We start from the raw sequence: 6,000 nt of genomic DNA, 5'->3' as shown, positions 1-6,000 counted from the left end.
CGTTGCTAAGGCCACAAAGCAAAATAAGGTAAGAATAAAAGTAAGACTGTGGTCCCATAGATAAGTGCCACACGCAGTAAACTGGAGTTGGTTGTAACGTTACTAAATGACCTCTTGGAATGTCCATTCAAAAGCTATTCCCAGGCGCCCAATGTTGTGGTGTCATCGGGATCAAAGATCCCTCCTTGCGTAGATTTCAAATCGGAGTTGCTGTATTCAGTATATGTGCCTGAATCTCTTCTTCCTCTGGAGGGAGACACAGGCCAGCTTTTGGCTTTGGATTGGCTCTGTCCCTCTTTCCGCTGCAGCCACCCGGCACGTTGCTTTTTCCTCGCAGCAGCAATACAGTTGCTTCTTCAGTGGCTGCTGGGGGGCGGGAGAAGCTGCCCAGCCCGATCCTATTCAATACCATTTTACTCCAAAGCTCACCCAGGAGCCCCAGGTTTTCCTGGCTATGAATGGGCTCTCTTCCGGTCTGAAGGGATTTCATTCATTCATGAATTGGTCACAATAAAGAAAGGAGGGGAAATCTCCCTCAAGAGATTGGTTTTAAAGGGGAAACCAACTCCATGCTCATTTCCCCCCCTCGCGCTTGACGTTCTAGGGAGTTGCAAAACTGGGTCCGAGTGGATTTTTCGTTTCCTCTACTCATTTGTGTCTCTATTTATTTGTGTTAACCTGGCTGCTTTCCCCTGTCTTCGGAAAGGAAAGAAACGACACACCTGCTTGGTGCTTGGACCCGCACCCTTTTCTCCTGGGTGGCGACTGTGTGCGGGTGCTGGAGAAGAGAGAGAAGATCTAAGGCAGACATACAATTCAGCCCACGATGTGCATGGGGCTAGTTAGTCTCTCCGAAACTCTGACGGTAGGACTCCTGGAAGGGCTACCGACAATACAGCTGCAGCAGTACCGCCACATTATCTATTAACCGGACTTTAGTTCGCAGCTCGGACACATCAGGGACTGCAAGAAGGATCGAGGAGCTGGGGCAGTAGTGGGAAGAGAAACACTGAGGAGGCAAGGACCATCTCCCGTCTCATCAGGATGCGCCTGGCTTGAATTTATTTAAAGCCTCACCAGCTGCCTCAGCTTGCCTAGAACAATCCCATCACAGCCAGCAATCTGGAGAAGTACGTGAGGGCTGATTTTTTCCCTGCAGGTGAATCTCTTACTCTCCAATTACCTTTCCCAAGAGGGAGAAGGAGCGAGGCGAGAGGGGGCAAAGTCTTGCTGTGTATTAAAAGCAGACCAATCAGAGGTGGAATAACACAGGGGGACTGCTGCAGGACGCGGTTAATTTTTCTTCCTTCTCTTCTTGCAAGGCTGAATCGGGACCTTCGCTGATCTAGCAAAGGGGTGAGAGCTGCGCTGTCCTTTTTTAGCATATAAAACTTACATCTCTCTTTTATAAACAACCCTTTTAGATTGTGCACAAGAAACATTCCCCCCTCCAAAGCGCCCCCCCGCACCTGCTTGCCGGATCCCTATTTTATTTCAAGATACAATCCGAGAGGAGTGGGGGGAACCCTCAAACAGAAAATTTAATACACCGCCTCGCCTCGAACAAATCCATGCCAGTGGATGCCGGAGAAGGATTGGGATTTTGTAAGCGATGCAAGGGCTATAAGGCTGGAGTTTCCCCCCGGAACCTGAAGGAGGATCGCTAGGCGTTTCCAAAAGGAAGCGGGGCTGCAGGTAGGTGAGAAGGTGCCAGCTCTCTCCAGATGTGACAGGGCTCAGGCAGCTGTAGCTCCTGCTCCCGGCTCTCAGGCTCCCTAGCCAGCCCCTACCCACCCAACAGTTTTGTTGTTGTGCGGGTTTCGGGTGAGTGTAAAGGGAGATTTCTCCCCCCCCCCACTCCCCAGCTAAATCGTGGCGAGCTCCTGGCCCTTCACGTTTTGTCTTGTCTGGACCCTTGGTGAAGAGAGATGCCTGAAGTATCCAGTCAGTCGCTCTAACATCCGATCAGAGCTGGGCGAGGAAAGAGGTAGAGGGGAGAAGTTCTAGTGAATAAATGTGGGGTGAGGAAGGGTATTTAAGTGAGTCAATTATTCCAAGCCCTCCTCACCGTACAGAAAAGTTCAAGAAAAGCCTGTTTTGATTAAAGAACTGTTTTTAATTTCACTCCACTTTCCAGTTCAGTTCTGGTTTGTAAACTTACTGGACTCCTGATAAATCGCCGAGCGGTGCACTAATATGGATCAATGAGATGTGTCAGGTCACTTTGAATAATCCACATTCTGTCCATTTTTGATTATTTAATCCTCCACATTTCTGCAAAAGGGTGGACGTTTTAGTAAGATACCGGGTTCTCTAGGTAACTATTTTCATAACGAACACGGCTGATAACTTCCAGAACCCCATCTATTGGGAGATTTATTTTGTTTGGAGACAGATCACTCTATTGGATGGCTGAAGGGAGCGGTTAAAGAATGAATCGTTTGAGGAATAGTTTAAAAATGGTCTATATAACGCATGGTTTATGACTTCAGTTCTTTCTTTGTAAACGTTCCCCAAATCGTGGTATCTAACCTGGCTCATTTCTTGCCCATATGTTTTGCTCGTTTCTTCCCATTTCAATAAACTAGTTTAAGGGCTCAAGAGCTTTTTGTCTGTATTCTATTTCATAGTGGGAAGAGTTTCCCCTCCCAGCCCCTCCACCTCATTGTACTTGTGCAAGACAAAGCAGATATTTAAAAAAAAACTTTATCTCCTGTAAAGCAAGCTGTGGGATTAGATGCCCAGGCTGTATATGCAAAGCACAAAGAGCAGCATCTTTCAGTGCCCTGCTAGGAGCAGAGTTGCCATGCTTTTCTCTTTTAGTCCTCCTCCTTACCAGGAGGTTAAACAACTACCTGAAGAACTTTGAATTACTATATATGTGTAGTTACAATGGTCTTTTCACTCTTTGCTTGGTGAGTATTAATTTGTTTTTAAAAACAAACATATAACTCTCCACAATAATAAATTTTGTCTTTGTAATTAAGAAATCTTGCTTTGACTCCTGAAGAACTATTAATTTAAATAATAAACAAATGCAGCCCCATAAAACATCCAGGGTGTTAGAGTCTTCTGACAGCATTGTATAAATTTAAATGACTATTGACTATATGATGATTGTTATCTGGTTGCTCTTTCTTACCACCTGCTTTTAGACATTAACATTCAGACTAGTACCAATTTAACATTTTAAAGCTACTTTATTAGGTGATACATTACTATTTTTAATTTGCTTGTAAGATTCCTTTATGGAGCATAACATAAAAACCTAAACAAACTAAATAGTCTTATCCCACCTGGAAATATGGCTTAGGTAAACTTGAGAAACATGAACTACTTCTAAGAGAATTTTTAAAAGGGGCACAAAGGATTTATTTATTATACTTGTTATGTCATAGTAACATTCTAGTCACTTTACACTGTGAATATACCTATGTATCTAATCTTAATAATTTCATAATTGTTCACGTAACAGTGGTAAAGTAATTCAGTTAAAACTCAGTTTTAGATATTACTTACACAGCTTTGATATTGTATTGGTGATGTTCACCTGAGCATCAATTTTTTTTTCAGTTTATTACTGCCCTGATTTCCCAAGCTACAATACTGTTCTTACTGTAAATGTAAACTATTTTAGTGAAGAGGCAACTACAATGATCACTCATTTTGTATTAGATCAGTCTTGCTATTCACAGCATATTTATACTGAGTACCATATATTATCTGAGCAGGAGGCTTTTGAAAGAATGAATTTAGATATGCTGTCTAGTTGTTAGGTGATTTTGAAATAAAATCTTGATTCCTGTCATACTGTTTTAATCAGCGAATGAGGGCTAATCTAGCACCTTGTCATGTATTTGACATATAGTGTAATGTTTTTGCACGTCTTTTCAACAGCACCAAAGTATTTCACTTTACACCTAGGGATAAAGTCATGCAGTTGATATTGCTAGGGGGGATCATAAGCAGAATTAGTGGAGTTGAGAATTGTAATGAGTATGTAGACAGATAATACTAGAGAGATTCAGCTACAATGGCAAATTGCAGACTGAAGAGTCATTGTGCCTCATTTAGATTTATGTTCAAGCAATGTGGTGGCCTGTCTGCTTTAAGATTGCACAACAGCATTTAGTAGCCATCAACTTTCATAATTTAATCAGTGGAGCTGATAGAATGACTCTGTTTTCAAGAATGAATACATAGGTTTTCCTTTTATCTATTAAGTGAAAGAGACTTCTGCTAAAGGAGCTCTTTGCTAACTGTCGGTGTACTTTCTGATAGGCACAAAATACCTAGGCATTTTTCAAATATGAGTGTCACCACATTTATATGTAATATTTAATGGTGTAATCCATTTTTCTTCTGGAATGTATTATTGCCTACTAGTAACTATGTAAAGCGTAATAGTCAATTAGAAGATGATTATGTAGCACTAATTATGTGTTAGCTTTGACTACGAGTAATAGTAAAATACTAAACATTTGTCAATCTCATGCACTCATCAGTGACTGTGGAAACTTTGAATAATTTACTATTCATATATAAAATGTGACCATTGTTTTGAAATTTTATTTTGAATGATAGTTCTATCAATGGGCAAACAGTTGTATGCCTCCCTTTTAAGTTGTGCTGTATTTTATTAGAAGTACCTCATTAAGTCATATTTTGCAGCTGCTTGTTCATTGAAAATTCAGATAAGAACTGGGAACTTTATTCAGCTGTGTGTGTGCTTGCTAAATACTAAAAGTTGAAGGGGGGGGGAACCTTCCAAGATCACCATAATACGAACATCAAGCATACTCTTTTCTTGTGATCTATGGATGGCATTTACAAATGCAATTCATCAGTGTATTTATTTAATCAAATATCATCAAAACAAAGAAAATAAATTAAAGCAAACTGACTGCATGCCACTGTGAAGGGCAAAGAAACTGAGGACTGCGAAAACCGATTAATTAATGTTGGTTCTCATATTTACAATCTATATTTAGTCATCATGCTTAAATGAAAGGCAGTACTGACATGTCCATTGTCTCATCGCCATTGATTTTGTAATATTGTGTAATTCTGCTGGAAATGGCATTTCATTTGAAAATACAGGTACTCCACTCCATTTTCCCTTTGAAACAGGGTTCTTAAAGAATGGAAATAAATGTTGTGCTCTGATTGAGGGCCTGTTTGTTATAGTTATCAGCTTCTTCTGGATTAAAAACCATACCCCTATTCTTTGCATTTTCAAATAATGGGGCAGCTTGTTAGCTGGTGTAAATTGTCATAGCTCCCTTGGAAGCTAAGACAATTTATACCAATTGAGGATCTGTCCCATTATCTCTAGATATAGAACATCATTAAATTTGCACTTCTGAGGATATTTTAGGTAACAAATGTAAATGCAAACAGTTCAATTTTGGTTTCCTTTGTAGAGATGTAAGGAGACCTGTTTGTTGTTGTTGCTTACTGACTGTACAATATGGAGTTCAATTTCTGGAGAGTTTAAACATTAAACTAACCTATATGTAATACATTTTAAGCATAAATCTCTATATTCGAACACAAACTACAAACATTTAAAAAGAGAGGACTGCCCATGGAACTGTGCCAGTTTACTCCAGCAGAGTATCTGGCCCAAGTATTTTGTTTTGCAAATCACAGAAATTTGTTTGTATTTAAAACACCAAGTTAGGTTTGCAAAACCCAGCTACATCCAATATGCAGACATAATGTCAGCTGGTAGCCACATTGCAAATGAAACCTTAATTACTTGGGAATATGGTGAATGGTGACATCACCAATAACAATCATTCATTTGGCTTGTAACCATTTTCCTTGTGTTAGATAAAGCACAGTAAAGCTGGGATTTCTATGCTCTAATTCTGCACCTGGCCATCTCCAGTTATCTTTTTATCACTATGTACAGTCAGTTGTCTATCAAAGGAAAACAACAAAATAATCATGTCAGCCGAAAGCACTCTTCCATAAAAGCAACGCTTTCTCACTTCC

At 40.2% G+C, this 6,000-nt stretch overlaps 1 protein-coding gene across 2 annotated transcripts in view; it reads left to right on the top strand.

Annotated features, from left to right (window-relative positions):
- Nucleotides 1–357: 357 nt before the first annotated feature.
- TAFA2 (TAFA chemokine like family member 2) overlaps nucleotides 358–6,000 on the top strand; it is a 326,794-nt gene continuing 321,151 nt past the window's right edge. For both annotated transcript variants that reach the window (XR_012655887.1, XM_075066030.1), the window contains exon 1: nucleotides 358–1,695. The gene's annotated coding sequence lies outside the window, so the exon portion shown is untranslated. The remainder of the gene's footprint in view (nucleotides 1,696–6,000) is intronic.

This window comes from Chelonoidis abingdonii, chromosome 1 (genome assembly GCF_003597395.2).
Source record: "Chelonoidis abingdonii isolate Lonesome George chromosome 1, CheloAbing_2.0, whole genome shotgun sequence".
In the NCBI taxonomy this organism is placed as follows: Eukaryota; Metazoa; Chordata; order Testudines; family Testudinidae; genus Chelonoidis; species Chelonoidis abingdonii.
The sequence above is the reverse complement of the archived record's forward strand: the minus strand, read 5'-3'. Positions and strand labels throughout refer to the sequence as shown.